Raw genomic sequence first — 16752 nt, forward strand, 5'->3', positions numbered from 1 at the left:
TTGCTAGGTCCTCCCAATAGCTGGGTCTCGTCAGAGGTCGAGCTGTATCTATGCTTGTGTCTGACCTGTGGTTAGGGGTCGCCAATAGTAACGTCTCATCAGCAACCAGAACTCCCCAACAATAGTGACACTGCCAGCAGCTGGGTACAACTTCAGATTTGGTCATCAGCGATCGGTTTCGGACCTTATTATGGGTATATAGATTTCATTAGTGGTCGGGGATTACCAGAGGCTGGGTTACAGAGGTATTCACGACTTCTTGAGTGCAAAATTTTCACTAAGAATCTAGCCATATATTTGCTTTTGCGTGACTAGTGATCAAATTTCATTATAACAAGGCGTCACCCGCGTTATTGCACCTTGGCAATGGTTTAGTCTTACCAATCAATTACTTATTAATCTGTAGGGCCTTACTAACATGCAGTTTTAATCACATATTTTGAACGTCAAAGAGGTTTCTTCAGTAGTCTACCCGGGTCAGTCGCAGGGACTGAGCAGTTGTGAAATACCACCAGTCGTTGGGCTCCATAAGTTCCTTTTTCTGTGGGCTGGTCTCACCGGATGCTAGATAATCAACAGTTGTCGGGATTTACATATAACTATACCCCACATTTGGTTCGTCTCACTAGTGGTTGGGGTTCTCCATCAGTCGGGTTTCATCACTGGTTAGAGCGTACGAGAAATAAGTGTCTGGCAAGATCGCTGGTTAATATCTATATTGGTCAGGCTTCAACACTGGTCCTACCTCATTATCATATGAGCCTCGCCAATTATCAGGGCTGGCAAGTAGTCATGCCTGTTAGAATAACCTTACCAGTGGTAGAGGCTGGGTAGTGGACAATCTTTACTAGTAGTCTGACCTCACCACTGGTCGAGGCTGGCTAGTGGTCAGGCTTTCCTTGTGGTTAGGGTTGGTCAGTGATCACGCCTCAGCAATCATCAGGGCTGGCCGGTGATCATGCCTCAGCAGTCGTCAGGGCTGGCCAGGGATCATGCCTCAGCAGTCGCCAGGGCTGGCTAGTGATCATGCCTCTGCAGTCGTCAGGGCTAGCAAATCGTCACCTCATCTGGGGCTGGGGCTGGCAAGTGGTCAGGCTTCATCAGATGTCGGGACTGGCTAGTGGTCAGGCTTTACCTTTGGTCCAAGAATAATGGAAGTCATCAACCTGGTTCTAGATGAACCAGTCAATGAGATTTTTCGTTATTGTACTACCTCTTGAGCATCACTGAGGACCGACCTTTTGTAGTAACGTTGGGTAACTCAGATTTCGATATATCAGGAAAAATGCTACATCAGCGATGTGTTTCCTGATGTGGCCACTCAATTGAAAATTCGTTTCAGAATATTAGTCTTTTCGTCCTGTAATTTCCAGCTGGTATGGAATAAACTGGATTTTTAATGCATTGTAAATAGGAATATTGTAACTCTCGCATGCTCTTTTCGAAACGTGTGTGTAAAATAATGGCAATATTTACGTAATTTAATGCATTTCTATTGGCAATAATAGCCTCATTGGTGTTAGCATGGACATGTATACAATATACTTACTCTAAATACCCCTTGCTGAACAGACTTGCTCTAAGATGATGCTTCTTTTTTCATGCAGATTTTCCATTACAAGAAATTTCAAAACGTTACATATTTTGCAACATCATTAAAACTCTCCATACAATCTGTACAGCTCCTGGCTGTTGACAAAAGGTGCCTTTGAACATAACATTCATCCTGCATCAAGATGATGTTGGTCATGTCATTCGTCACCCATAAAACACAACTTATGAGTAGTGAATACATTAGGCCGGAACCTTCTTTTATTTTCGTGCTCATATTTTCCGTTTACTAAGAGAAAATTTATCATACCGGAGCCGGGAATGTTAAGGCTCCATTTGTCTTCTGGAATTATCACTCAGAATGATCAAGTCTGGTTAGTATTTGATGTATATAGAGTTTGTGTGAGATGTGAACGATTATGTACATTACTTATCGAGACTAACAATCGCATAACTAAGTAGTTAACTGCATCCTCAGAGATAATGGTGGTTGTATTTTAGAAGAAAATGGTATTTGACTCAACAAGAAGACTAATTCCTTGATACATTTATTTTTGCTACTGGTAGCCTGTCATGGCTGATCATAAATCTTTCCTCCCATTCACTTGTCATGGGAATTGACCTAGCTCACAGGGACCGTGAAGCTGCAAATCATAATGCACCAACAACATTCTGCCAGATTGATTTTGTATGATGACGGGAAACGTGTTGTATGCTCGCGAGAGCAATGAATTAAGTCTGAAGTTTTGAGGCTATTTCTCCAGATTATCTGAGACCTATCTCATCATAATTGATCCTGACGGTAAAATGTGGGGGTTGCTCAGGGTCGCAGTAGTGTAAAACCCACAAAATGAGAACGTAAACACGTTATCCAAAACCAAATGGATCTATGTTGTAAAGCTGCTGAATGAGAAAGCAGAATAGTTTAAGAACGAAGGGATGAAACCCATGCACTGTTACCACTTGTGTATGTGACACGATGCGATGATCAGCTTAACCTCACTCAGATTCAAAGACAAACTAAATCTATACTAACATCAACATTCCGTGGCTTACTGTGGTTTACACAAGTGGTAATATCACAGGCCCAGAAAATCTTGCAATCTATATATATATATATATATATATATATATATATATATATATATATATATATATATATATATATATATATATATATATATAATCTCTTTTCCATTGTAAACTATGAAAAATTCTATCAGAAATCAGAGATATCATTGTATTAAGTAAACTCGTATATATATTGGCACCCTGTTGCTGGATTGTTATGGTATAGGATGTTCCCAGAGACTTTATACAATTTCCTTCCTCCATCCTCATGTGAGCACTGGATATAAATTGAACAAATTTTGACGTATAATTGACAGCCTGGATGATTTGTAACTGCAAGTCACTCTTGCTGTCTGTTGTTGACATTATTAAATGACCCTTTTTTTGTATGATGAAAAGCTGTATTTGAACACAGATTAGTAGTTTAGTCGAACTAAAGCCAATATGATCCCTGGAAGATAAAGACTTCTCATTGGGGAAATCGTCAATGGCATCTGTTGCCTGCTTTGGTTTTATTGAAATAAAACCTCCACAGCTTCAGCTATCGGCTGTACATAATCGCATTGCGTACTGAAGATATAGCGCCACTATTGTTTGCTGCCAGACAGACTATTTCCACCTGACAGCTTTGCACACGTATGCTCAACATTAGACTAGGACACTTGACTATCATGGTTACCCATCTCGGTAATGAAAGTCTGAGAAAAAATATATCAGATGGCAATTGACCAACTCCAACATTTTCAGTTCAATTGGTAATAATCATTTCCTTGTACATGTACCATTAACAAATATCATAACCATTTCTTTTCTTAATCTGTTTGTCAGTACTTTAGATCTTATCCAATTCTCAGAACTAATTTCAGTTCCAACCTACCTACCCTCTCAACACTTTATATCAATGTTATTACTCTGTTTCGAGCTGCCTTAGCGTTTTGAACGTTTCGTTTCTTATCTTAAACCCCTTTGTACTTTTTAGTTTACTTTTTCGCTTCTCATTTGTAGAGTTTCACTGTCTCTTGTATAGTATGTGTAGTTGCTTCTAATTGGGTTATAAGATTATATATATATATATATATATATATATATATATATATATATATATATATATATATATATATATATATATATATGAAAGGATCACAATTTTGCGCGTGATCAAGATATTCCTATGAGTCCACTGGGAATATGAAACACGATAAGTTCCCAAGTGCACTTTCGTGTAACGATCACATCGAAGAGACGAAGCTAGGACGCCATTTGGTAAACATGTGATTGTCCAAAATATACAATGTTTTAGACAATCACATGTTTACCAAATGGCGTCCTAGCTTCGTCTCTTTCATGTATATCAACGGACTTATATTTCTCTCTTGTGTCTCCCCTGATGATGTGATTATTACACGAAATTGCACTTGGGAACTTATCGTGTTTAATTTTCCCAGTGGACTCATAGGAATATATATATATATATATATATATATATATATATATATATATATATATATATATATATATATATATATATATATATATATATATATATATTCATACTATTCGCCATTTCCCGCATTAGCGAGGTAGCGTTAAGAACAGAGGACTGGGCCTTTGAGGGAAATCCTCACATGGCCCCCTTCTCTGTTCCCTCTTTTGGAAAATTTAAAAAGAAAATGAGAGGGGAGGATTTCCAGCCCCCTGCTCCCTTCCCTTTTAGTCGCCTTCTACGACACGCAGGGAATACGTGGGAAGTATTCTTTCTCTCCTATCCCCAGGGATGATATATATATATATATATATATATATATATATATATATATATATATATATATATATATATATATATATATATATATATATTCATTTTTCATTCATTCATATATTTATATTCATATTCAATATATATCTATATATATTCATATATAGATAGATAGATAGATAGATAGATAGATAGATAGATAGATAGATAGACAGATATATAGATGAATAGAGAGACAGATATGTTTGCATTATTGTCATGAGAATGTTTGGTCTTGCTCACCATTATTTTGATGCTTGCGTCTCTTGTTTTTCTCATTTCAATGATTTCGTGATTGTTTTTCTTTGTGTATTCTTTTTTTTTTTTTGTATCCAGGTATTTCTTTTGATCATGTTACTGAGGCTTTTTCCACAAATATGTGTAAACGGCCCTCATTTGTTGGTACATCAAATGTATTTGTAAGCATGTTTGCTATATCACAAGATCATACTCTTTGAATTCATACACAGTGAGTCTGAGTTCGCAGACTATATTCTGAAGAAAGTCCTTTTAGCTATTGTTAGACTATTACACTTCCTTTCTGTCATAAGATTGAATTGCACTGAAACTTATAATCCCAATAGCCATTTTTTCTGCAAAGATTCGTGCTTTAATCAATCATATTTTGATGATCTTATAATAAGTAATTGTAATGCTACTCTCCCTGTATTTTTCTTCTCTCTCTCTTCATGTACATGTGGTACGTTTCATATATGATGCTTCAGTGGTCAATGACAGTTAACAGCAGTTTGGTTACCTTAAAAAAAGCTCCATATGTTCAGAGTAACAATGACACCTTACTTCCCCTTATTCTTATGATTATTTCTACATAACGAGAAAATTTTGCTATATGAGTTTCTAGGTATGGCACTGGTTATTGGAATTCTTTGACGTATATGGTCAGCTGGCACTCCAGGAACCAGTGGTACTGATTGGTAAGGAAACTCTCGTGTAGATGTCCAATCAACGCTCCAGGAGTCATTGGCACTGGCGGAAAAATCGTAGCGTAGATGTGCAAATCAACGCTCTAAGAATCAGCCCACACCAGCTTTACATTTTCCTCATCCTTATCACTAGAACATTATACAGAACTGGGGACTAGTTCAACAGAGGCGTCTATAGTTCATATACAAATTAGAGTGTAAGAGAATTGCTGCAGGGATACTATTATTATCATTAACGTGCTTCATTAGTGACTGACTTACTTGTTAGAAACACCACAATGACTGACTACTTGTTGGCAACACCGCATTGTTCTATGTCTCACGTTACATAGAGATCATCAGGTGGGCCAGGCTAGGCCACGATGCTCATTGGCAAAGTGAGTCATGACGGTCGGTTCCATATGGACCGCGATGCTTGATGCCAGTGTGTTCCATGATGGACAGTGCCAAGATGGGCCACGGTGAAGTTAGCTAGAGTGGTCCATGATGGGCAGTGCCAAGGTGGGCCACGATGAAGTTAGCCAGAGTGGTCCATGATGGGCAGTGCCAAGGTGGTCCACGATGAAGTTAGCCAGAGTGGTCCATGATGGGCAGTGCCAAGGTGGTCCACGATGAAGTTAGCCAAAGTGGTCCATGATGGGCAGTGCCAAGGTGGGCCACGATGAAGTTAGCCAGAGTGGTCCATGATGGGCAGTGCCAAGGTGGTCCACGATGAAGTTAGCCAGAGTGGTCCATGATGGGCAGTGCCAAGGTGGTCCACGATGAAGTTAGCCAAAGTGGTCCATGATGGGCAGTGCCAAGGTGGTCCACGATGAAGTTAGCCAGAGTGGTCCATGATGGACAGTGACCTCCATGAACAATGTTTAAGGAGCCGTTAGTGGGCTGTGCCATAACGAGCCAAGACGGACGTTGCTAGAACAGGTTAAGATGGTTAGTGCCAATACGAACCACGTTGGACTGTGTTATCCTGAGCTATGATAAAGGATGCCAGAGTGAGTTACGATTAGCACACGGTTGTCTGTGCTACTGTGGGGCCATGATGGCCATTGTCATTGTAGGTCATGACAGACATTGCCGGAGTGGACCGCAAGTGTTCGTGGCACAGTACACCATAATGGTTAGCATCAGAATCTTTTACAATGGTCAGCACTGTAGTGGGTCATGATAGAGAGTGCGAGAGTGGGCTAACATAATGACCGGGTATATTAGGCTATCACTTTGATTACCAATGATGAGACCATCAAGTTGGCGAGAGCCACAATGGTCCACTAGACTGGCATGTGTCTTAGTGGGCCATCACCGGGCCAGTGTAAGGCTGGCTAGTTGTGTAGTATTTGTAACTGAAACTAATAGATATGAATAATAATTTTTGTAACTTGACGATATTTCATTCTCCTTCAACTCAGCCTCCTCCCTACCAGTCATCTTGGACAAGAGCTTTCCCACCTGAGAGAGATGACGTACGCTTTGTAACGCTGAGTCAGTATGTAACATCCTTTAACACTGCAGAGGCCAACGCATGGAATCTGTTCCATGTATCGTCCAAGCGATTTCAGATGTAATGATTTATCCCACGCCATCACTCCTGCCATGGTGAGTGAATTTTCTCCTGGTCTCGAACGAGTGTGGAAGCCGATCGGCTGCTCGCCTCGTTGCTCCAGTATATTCAGCTCAAGCTTGACGTGTAAGAACCTTAGGTTATGTTTCATCGGCCAAGGCTAAACTGTGACTTCTCTTTGTTTGTCTCGTTGCAGTAAGTAAAGAAGAATTGTTGTTGTTGACGCTCAAAAAATATTAAATCTGTGATTATCTGTTTGATGCTAGTTTGCTCCTTGCTGTTCTATGCCTTGGGATCGACTGTGTAGAATTCTGTTTAGGCTCTGAAGCGGCCGTCGACCTCCTGGTGGCTTAAATGCTAGACTCGCAATAATAACAATCTGTGCTGGCTGTTCCACTGATACTTGATCCCTGGATTGCACTGTTGTGTTTGTGCTAACGTTATTGTTGCTACAGACGTCAGTGCTTGTTGTAATTTCACTGTTACTGCACTGTTTCTATTGCCGTCTGTCATTTGCACTGCAGCCCTAACTACTATTAACATTCATTTTGATTCTCGTTAATCTATGTTGTCATTTTTCTTTTTCGCAAAAAAGAAATGCTGAAGTTTACAAATTTTCTACTACATTAAATTTTTGGAGTTGCAGTTACCCGTTAGCAACCTTATGATAAAGTCACTGGTGGTGTTTATAGTTCAGATGCAAATTCATGGGACTGATAATGTTATACTCCACCCTTGATACCACGGCAACAGAAGCTGTCACCTGAACCTTCGCCAACAGTCATGACTGCGTCAGTGACAGTTGTACCATTCCAGCCAGACACCCCACTCCTGACCTTCTCGTGTAATATTACTTGTTAATAGCACCAGCCACGGCATGCTGGAGGTGTGTTCCATCAGTAGATTCTCCAGCATAAGCACCATATCCTGCTCCTTCCATTGTTTTCATTTTTTCTTTGATGGCTCGATCGTAAATCGATTCTGTAATTGCTACAAAGGAACGACTAAAATAATTCGCAGTGCCTCTACAAGTTAGTTGCAAATATCTAAGCTTAAAAAAGGTCACAATATGAAACGTAACATACAACAATCTTCACGGTAACGCATATTTGCATTGAATGGTCACAAAAGAAATGACTGTTTCAAATGATCCCATACCTGTTGTTACCAGGCTGTCCACCACTTAAATAACTGACAAAAATTTTGACGAATCTAAGCCAAGATTCTTCTTATTTCATCTTCCACAGCTTCAGCTAGAGTGCTTACTGTGATTCGCGTCACCATTTCTCGACGTCCCAGCACCTGATCCAGTTCCTATCACTAACCCAGCTCCTTCCACGACTCTGGTAAATCCTCTGCCGCAAGTCTTGTCACAACTTACCGAACTTACGAAAACCTTCGATATGACCCTTAGTATAGCCGCAGTCGTTGGCCCCTATATAGCCCTGTCCACATTCTATGTCACAACTTTTACCCGCAAATTGAACATATTCCTACAGTTGTTATCACAATCCCCTCTCTACCTCCAGCCACACTTTAATACCGAAACCTTTGACACAGTTCCTCTCACGATCCCTGCCATTACCCTATAAGAAACGTTTTTATGGCAACTGCCATAGACTATCAAAACTGCTGAGAAAATCCTTTACAAATTTCTGAATGGAGGAACCTCTGCACCAAACCGTTTAACAGCTCTTGTCACTGCCGTAACCATATCTTTGCCACAGCTCCTGCTACAGCCCTTGACAAGTCCCCTACCATGGTCCTTGTTACAGCCTACGTCAAAGTCTGTAACAGAACCCCTACCACTGTTCATGCCACAGTCTTTGTTACCGCTCACTACACAGCCCGTCATAGTCCTTGACATAGAATCAGACAATGGTAAGAGCATCGAGTGACCATGAAAAACAAAGTTACCAGGAAGTGAGAAATGACAGGGTCCTAGCCAGTAATTCCGAAACTGAGCCAAGGGCTGGTGACAACGTTTACATAATATCAAGAGAATTGGTGGCGGTGGAGAGAGAGAGAGAGAGAGAGAGAGAGAGAGAGAGAGAGAGAGAGAGAGAGAGAGAGAGAGAGAGAGAGAGAGAGAGACCCCTGTTAGTCCGTACGGGAGTGAGGGAGAGACTCACACGTTGTTACATGTGTGTGGTAACTATATAAATGTGTGTGTGTGTGTGTGTGTGTGTGTGTGTGTGTGTGTGTGTGTGTGTGTGTGTAATGAATAGATAATTAGACAAAGAACGGTTTGTTGAATTCAGGCAGTCATTCAGCTGAAAACATACAATTGATGAATCACACAACTGGGGATCACAATAGTAGTTTGCTAATCACAAAAAAGCTTAAGATCAAGGTGGAGCTGGATGCTTCTACGCTTTGGATAAGCACACGAGTTAAGCCTGTCTACTTAGTAAAGAAAGTTTTATTGAGTATATGATGGTTTATATATACTACATGTACAAGTGATTAGTTGAACATTGGGTGATGTAAAGTTAAATATTGGTTGAATTGCAACAGCATTGTGCTGACATACATTATGTATTTAATGGTGAACATTAAGTGATGTGGAGCTACATACCTGTTGAAGTGGAATAGTAATGTGCTACATATGTATGTAATGGCGAGCAATAAGCAAAGTTACATACTTGTTGAACTGCAGTAATACTGCGTTAACATATATTATGTATATAATGGTGAACATTATGTGATGAATATTTTTACGTTGATAGCTTTACAGTGATCTTGAAGTTGATATATATAGATATGAGAAAAGATAAGTTATTTGCTTGTTTAGCTTTGCATTTGTTCGTGGATTGTTCATGACATTCAGTGTCGTAGATGTACGATAATTTTTGTATGTGTACGAGCACTTGTTGGTACAGTGGTCAGTGAAGGTTAGTCTTGGTGGTACGCTGCTAGTGTTGGTGTCCGTCACTGCCATGATGTCTACACAAGACGATCGCCTCTCTGATCCCCAAGCAAATTGTAATCGAGTCGATGGGTTACCAGTTCAACGTTTGGAAGGACGAAGAATATGTCAGTGTCATGTTGTTTACAGTGAGGCGACGGCAGCGCCAACATGGCCTCTCTCGAGAGAGAGAGAGAGAGAGAGAGAGAGAGAGACTCACACCGAATCACTGGCTCACTAGTTCACCCGTAAAGGTATTTGATATGTCTCTTTCGCAATCAAATTCATCGGAAGTAGACGCTCTTGTGTGAAGATGATAGGTCCAGTCGGGCGCGATCTAAGTAACAAGTTGGAGAGAGAGAGAGAGAGAGAGAGAGAGAGAGAGAGAGAGAGAGAGAGAGAGAGAGAGAGAGAGTTCAGGTCGATATGTTGACCTGTAAGGCGGCCCGAGAGCGCCTCTGACACGCTCCCTGCCCTACCCAGGGTTGGTGGTAGTGTGAGTACTATTTGTGTGTTACGAAGAGAGAGTATTACACTCAGGGTGCCCCGAAAATGTTTGTTTACCTTATGACCCACGTTATGTGCCTCCGGTCAGGCAGTTCGTAGTAATCAGGCTTAAGCTGTCAACGAGGAGAGGGTTCGACGGGGGTGATCATAGCACCTAATGCTACGCCTCCTGACCTGCGGATGGCTCCGCGAAGTACATAGTGATGTGGCCTGCTACCAGACTGCCTGGTCACCAGTGATGTGGCTTGCTACCAGACTGTCTGGTCACCAGTGATGTGGCTTGCTACCAGGCTGTCTGGTCACCAGTGATGTGGCCTGCTACCAGGCTGTCTGGTTACCATTGATGTGGCCTGCTACCAGGCTGTCTGGTTACCATTGATGTGGCCTGCTACCAGGCTGTCTGGTCATCAGTGATGTGGCCTGCTACCAGGCTGTCTGGTTACCATTGATGTGGCCTGCTACCAGGCTGTCTGGTTACCATTGATGTGGCCTGCTACCAGACTGTCTGGTCACCAGTGATGTGGCTTGCTACCAGACTGTCAGGTCACCAGTGATGTGGCTTGCTACCAGGCTGTCTGGTTACCAGTGATGTGGCTTGCTACCAGACTGTCAGGTCACCAGTGATGTGGCCTGCTACCAGGCTGTCTGGTCACCAGTGATGTGGCCTGCTACCAGGCTGTCTGGTCACCAGTGATGTGGCTTGCTACCAGGCTGTCTGGTCACCAGTGATGTGGCCTGCTACCAGACTGTCTGGTCACCAGTGATGTGGCTTGCTACCAGGCTGTCTGGTTACCATTGATGTGGCCTGCTACCAGACTGTCTGGTCACCAGTGATGTGGCCTGCTACCAGGCTGTCTGATTACCAGTGATGTGGCCTGCTACCAGGCTGTCTGATTACCAGTGATGTGGCCTGCTACCAGGCTGTCTGGTTACCATTGATGTGGCCTGCTACCAGGCTGTCTGGTTACCATTGATGTGGCCAGCTACCAGACTGGCTGGTCACCAGTGATGTGGCCTACTACCAGACTGTCTGGTCACCAGTGATGTGGCCTGCTACCAGGCTGTCTGGTTACCATTGATGTGGCCTGCTACCAGGCTGTCTGGTCACCAGTGATGTGGCCTGCTACCAGACTGTCTGGTCACCAGTGATGTGGCCTGCTACCAGACTGTCTGGTCACCAGAGATGTGGCCTGCTACCAGACTGTCTGGTCACCAGAGATGTGGCCAGCTACCAGACTGGCTGGTCACTTTCCTGACTGTGCTGACGTTGGTCGTGTTGTTACCAACCTAGAGTTTATCAGCTATCAAATAATGACGTTACTATCCCTTGGGTTTAATAGCATGCCCTTAGGGGTCGGGTCAAAGGTCATGTCATTGTTCCTAAGGCTCGTATTGCCGTGTTCAACTTGCCGTTCCATCGTGTTCAGGGACTGTACCATCGTATTCGAGAGGTTAATAAATACTAATAATCGTAAATTCTATTTATTGTTTTTCATTGAACAAGGACCAGAAGGGTGATCTGGTGATGGCCATTGTTTGACAGTCGTAGATATGATTGCCATTCGATAAAGAGGGTTTAGATTAGAAGCCCAAACCCTGTCTACAGCAGCAAAAGCATATGTGCTTACCAGCCCCACTCATGGTCTACGATCTACACTACCTAATATCACGACGACTTTCTAGTTACTTGTCGTTCGGGCTTTATGTGTTGAGTCGCAACTTTTTTGGTTTTTTTATTACGTGACAGTTCCAAAAACAGGTGATGTTGAGTTCCAGGCGCATCGTTTGTTTATATGATTTACTCCCAATGTCTGAAATGCTCAGACATTGATAATGATTTCTCATTACTGGTGGAAAGTTTTTCTGGATACCAGGAAGAAATGAGATGTGATTGTTTTAGGTGGTACTCATGTGTTGTCTCTCCGTACTGGCTGATTTAGTCCTGTGGATCTTGCCAGCCCGCGGCCAATGAGAGAGAGAAAATGGAAAACTGTGTCCTTCGATTGACGACACAAGGAGGATGTTCCATGTCGTACCCTCTCTCTCTCTCTCTCTCTCTCTCTCTCTCTCTCTCTCTCTCTCTCTCTCTCTCTCTCTCTCTCTCTCTCTCTCTCTCTCTACCGTCGCGTCTCCTGTACGTCTCACGTATCTTCTTTTTCTTCGTGACTAAACAAGGTTTTCAGATGTCACCCATACACTCCTTGTGGCAGGACTCTTCCCTGGTTGAACCTGGATCTTCGCAGGTTCAACTGTAGTGGATGAATCAGTAGAAAGATGGATCGGAGAACATGGGTCCTTGTGTTTCGTCCTCCTGAAGAAAAGGAAAATCAAAAGATTATAAGAAATATCCAGGTAAACTAGTGAACGTTTTAGAGATGAGAGAGAAGGTGGACGCTGTAGAAATTGAGAGTTTGAAAAGGCTATGGCAAAGGAAAGGTTTAGATTAGATCTTTATAACAAGTATGATACCATTCATTCAATGTGCTTCCAGATTGGTTGGTAAGATGAGATCTGGGCCTTTCAGCTGCTAAGGTCATTAAGACCGTCAGTTTTGTGTAACATAAATCCTGCCACGCATCGATGGTCTGTATATGTATTATTCATTCATGCTTAAATGGGTGGTGCACGTAACTTTAGTTCATATACAAATATCCAGATGGCGTGTGTGACTTTGATGCTGTGTGGAAACATAGAAGTTGGGTGTAGAATCGGCGGGCCTCATGAGCTGCGTATGGCTGCCTGGATTCATGAGTCAACTACGCACATGGAGTAGTCCACAGCTCTCCACCTGGGTTCATCCGGCACCGCCTACTTCAGCAGCAGTACCATGTGACTTCGACTTACCCTTCTTTGGAGTTCCGTGGGACCGCGTCATTGCCTCTCTCCATCGGCAGCACCATGAGATCCCACCATCTACCTCTCCCTCCAGCAGTATCTCCATGGAACCGCTACAACGCCTCATCCCTCCTGCAAGCAGCACCACGGAACCCCAGTAATGCCTCAACCCTCCTGCAGTAGTAGCATGGGACCCCAAAGACGCTTTGCCTTTCCTGCAGCAGCTTCATCTCTCATCCTACTCCAAATCAGCAGTACCTTGTCATCACTGCCTTCCCATGTCAATATAACTTGCTAAGCCTCACTCTCCTCAAGACTGTCAGAAAAACATCAAAAAATGCAAGAAATCTAGTATCAAGGCAACGTCCTTTTAACGTGCTTTTTTCTGGAAAAAGTCTTGCCATATTTTCTGTACTAGCTGTTATATCAGGCAATGAAAATCAAAAGAATATGATGTTCTGAAAGCTATAGTTATCGTGAAGTAGATGTTGTCTAACAGCGTCAATACATCTGAGAAAACCAGATCTCCAAGTATTCAATGGGGGACTAAGAAAGAGTTGTAGTCTTCCACGAACTCCTCAGAAAAATGGTGTACAACTCCTCTCTTTTATCATCTTTATTGCCATTAACGACATACATAAGAAGGTTTTGTTCCCTGTGACAATGGACGAAGAGTGGATGAGATGAGTACGAAAAGATCTTGAATTTTGGCCTATTGTTTTGAAGACCAGCTTTTGAAACTTTTCACTTCTTTCATAGTTTAAAGATCCCATATTCATATTTCCTTGTCACGCGGGGCTTGCTTGATTTACGAAGATGTTATCATGGAAGAATTGCCGAAACAGACTTTCGTCATAAGCTATGCGTGAGTTAATGATAAAATAGAGTTACATGTAAAAAATAACCCGGCTTGACAACCCCTTAGAAAAATATATTGGGTATAACAGAACAGTCCCCGATCACTTAGAGTAGTCCTATATTACTTGTTTACTTTCAGTAGTGAGAAATGATAAAATTTCCAAACATGATATCTAGTAAGTATCGTTTGCAATTACATGGCGCTGTGTACGTAGCCATCGAAAACACACTTAGGATAATGCAAATGTGTATATTCCCTGTCTTGTTTTCTGCTTCATCATTGGCGGTCACAAAGAAGTTTCTAGTCAAGGAAATGTAACTCCGTAAGACTGAGGTGATGCTGATAGCGATACCTAGATTTTGTTTTAGTTGTTAGCTCTGGCGGGAATTTGACAGGCTCATAACTCCATCATCAATAGCGGGAGTTTGACAGGCTCATAACTCCATCATCAATAGTGGGAACTTGACAGACTCATAACTCCATCAATAGCGGGAATTTGACAGGTTCATAACGCCATTAATAGCGGGAATTTGACAGGTTCATAATTCCATTGATAGTATTTGGCAGAGAGAATGAAGAATATTCCAAATTTCTTTTTTCTTTGTAAAGAATTATCATACATCAAGCACATATTTAAACCCCACCTCAACCTAACATCGAATATTATGTTCCCACAAAGTGTCAGGCAAGGTTTTGATTAGAGAGATATTGTATGATTGATTTATTTGTGCCGATAACCTCGGCAAGTTTATTGTGCACCCCATGCTCATCCTCTGAGCGCAAAAGGATATGCAGAGGTCAGAAGGGGAAACCTCCAGAAGAGGACTTCCTGCCACACTCTCGGTGAGTTCATTCCTTTTCGTTCGTGTCAGTGATGGAGCGTGGATCAGGAGGGATCCCCACTGGCCGAGATGAAGGTGGGGAGAAGTGTCTGGCCTATCCTGGCAGTGTTTTAGTGCAACATGGGTTAGAGAGGAGCAGGGACCGCACAAGGTAGCCCCAGAGGAGAAGCCGCGGGATCTAGGGGCTGAAAGAAGTAGTCTCACTGGGGGATCTCCATGCTACGCTGGCGCAGAACCTACGCTAGACGTGTTCTCACCCAGGGTTCATTAAACATTATTCCAGTCGCATTTCCTGACACACAAACATACACATAAGATATATATATATATATATATATATATATATATATATATATATATATATATATATATATATATATATATATATATATATATATATCATGTTTTCAGTTTATATCTTGAATTCTGTGAAGTACATATTGATAGCTTTTGGGCCTCCGTGGTGTAGCGTTTAACGTTCCTGCCTTAACGCATTCACGGGCCGCCCACGGTCGACCACATAGGTTACCGCCTTGATCAGAGCCTCGGTTGCATGTGCTGTCTCAGCTTTCATAAAAAAAAAAAAATGGTTCATACAGTTCATTTGGTCCTTCAGCTTATAGCGTACCTGTACTTCGTCCACCGTGACCATGTTTACACAACGAGCGTCGCTCAATAAACATCACAGTCGACCCTCTACCACTCGACATGTTTTTATTGGAAAGCTATTCGCTCTGTCAGCAGATGGCACCATAGTCTCTCTATGACATTTCTTTAGAAATAATGTTTATGAATGGGAGTTACTCTTCCTTATTAGATATTACCTGGTAGTGATGTGGACCAAGTGGTGTGCCGAGTGGACCATCTTGGTGTTTGTTGACAAGTGCCAAGTGGACACAATTGAGCAGGTTGTTTTTACTCGTCTTTGGTATTAGTTTATTCGCGTAGCGGTTCCATGGCTGCCCAGCACAGACCGAGTGGGTAGAAAGCACCACCAGACATGTATAACCTACTGGGTACTTCGTGCTGGATTTACGATGCTAAGAAGATGCAGGACGGAGGAAAAGTGGCCCTGGACTTGGTTGTCTCGAGATGAGTGAAACTTCATTTTCTGATGATCGTTTGGAAGACCTTAAATGAAGTAAGCTTTTACGTAGTTTCCTTGCATCAATTTATTGAAAGATTTTTTTGCAACTAAACTTGGCAATTTATCTGATGCTAGAAATTAGAAATTTGTATATACATATTAGTCTGTAGCTATGAGATTTTTGCCCCCTCCCCCCTAAAAAGGAGGGAAATCCATATTGTTCGTATTGTTGGTAGTATGCATGGCAGCAACTCTGTTTGTGGACTTGGTGGAAGAATAACTCGGGATAAGGAGGAGAACTTGTTAGCTACTGAAGTGTTGGTTTGTTAACGTGTCTTCAGTAATCCTCCTGATACTCAGGCGTTAATGGCAACCTAGTTGTTGGCTGATTAATGCATCTCATGAATGCACTGCGCCTGACACTTGGATCCACGAGCTAACCTTAAGCAAAACACAACTCTTGCGTTGGGCTTTGGAGGTCAGGGAAATGGTGGGGCTAAATCGTTTCAATTATGATATTCAAACTAGACCTAAACCATTAACAAAAAAAAGTCTAAGCTTGATTTATTTTTGCCTTGGATGTTTTTACTTTTTACATCTAATTTAGCTGGTTAGCGGCTACAGCAGCATTTACATTAGTGCGATCAGCCAGTTCACCGTCCACCCCACGTTCATCCGTCCTCGAGGTACAATTAAAAGATATAAGCAATGGCAAAAGTAAAAGCAGGTTACTGGGGATATTACTGTAACAGGTATACCAATCAGCTTCACATACAGGAAAAAATGCAGGGTTTG

The sequence above is a fragment of the Panulirus ornatus genome, chromosome 8 (genome assembly GCF_036320965.1).
Source record: "Panulirus ornatus isolate Po-2019 chromosome 8, ASM3632096v1, whole genome shotgun sequence".
Classification (NCBI taxonomy): Eukaryota; Metazoa; Arthropoda; class Malacostraca; order Decapoda; family Palinuridae; genus Panulirus; species Panulirus ornatus.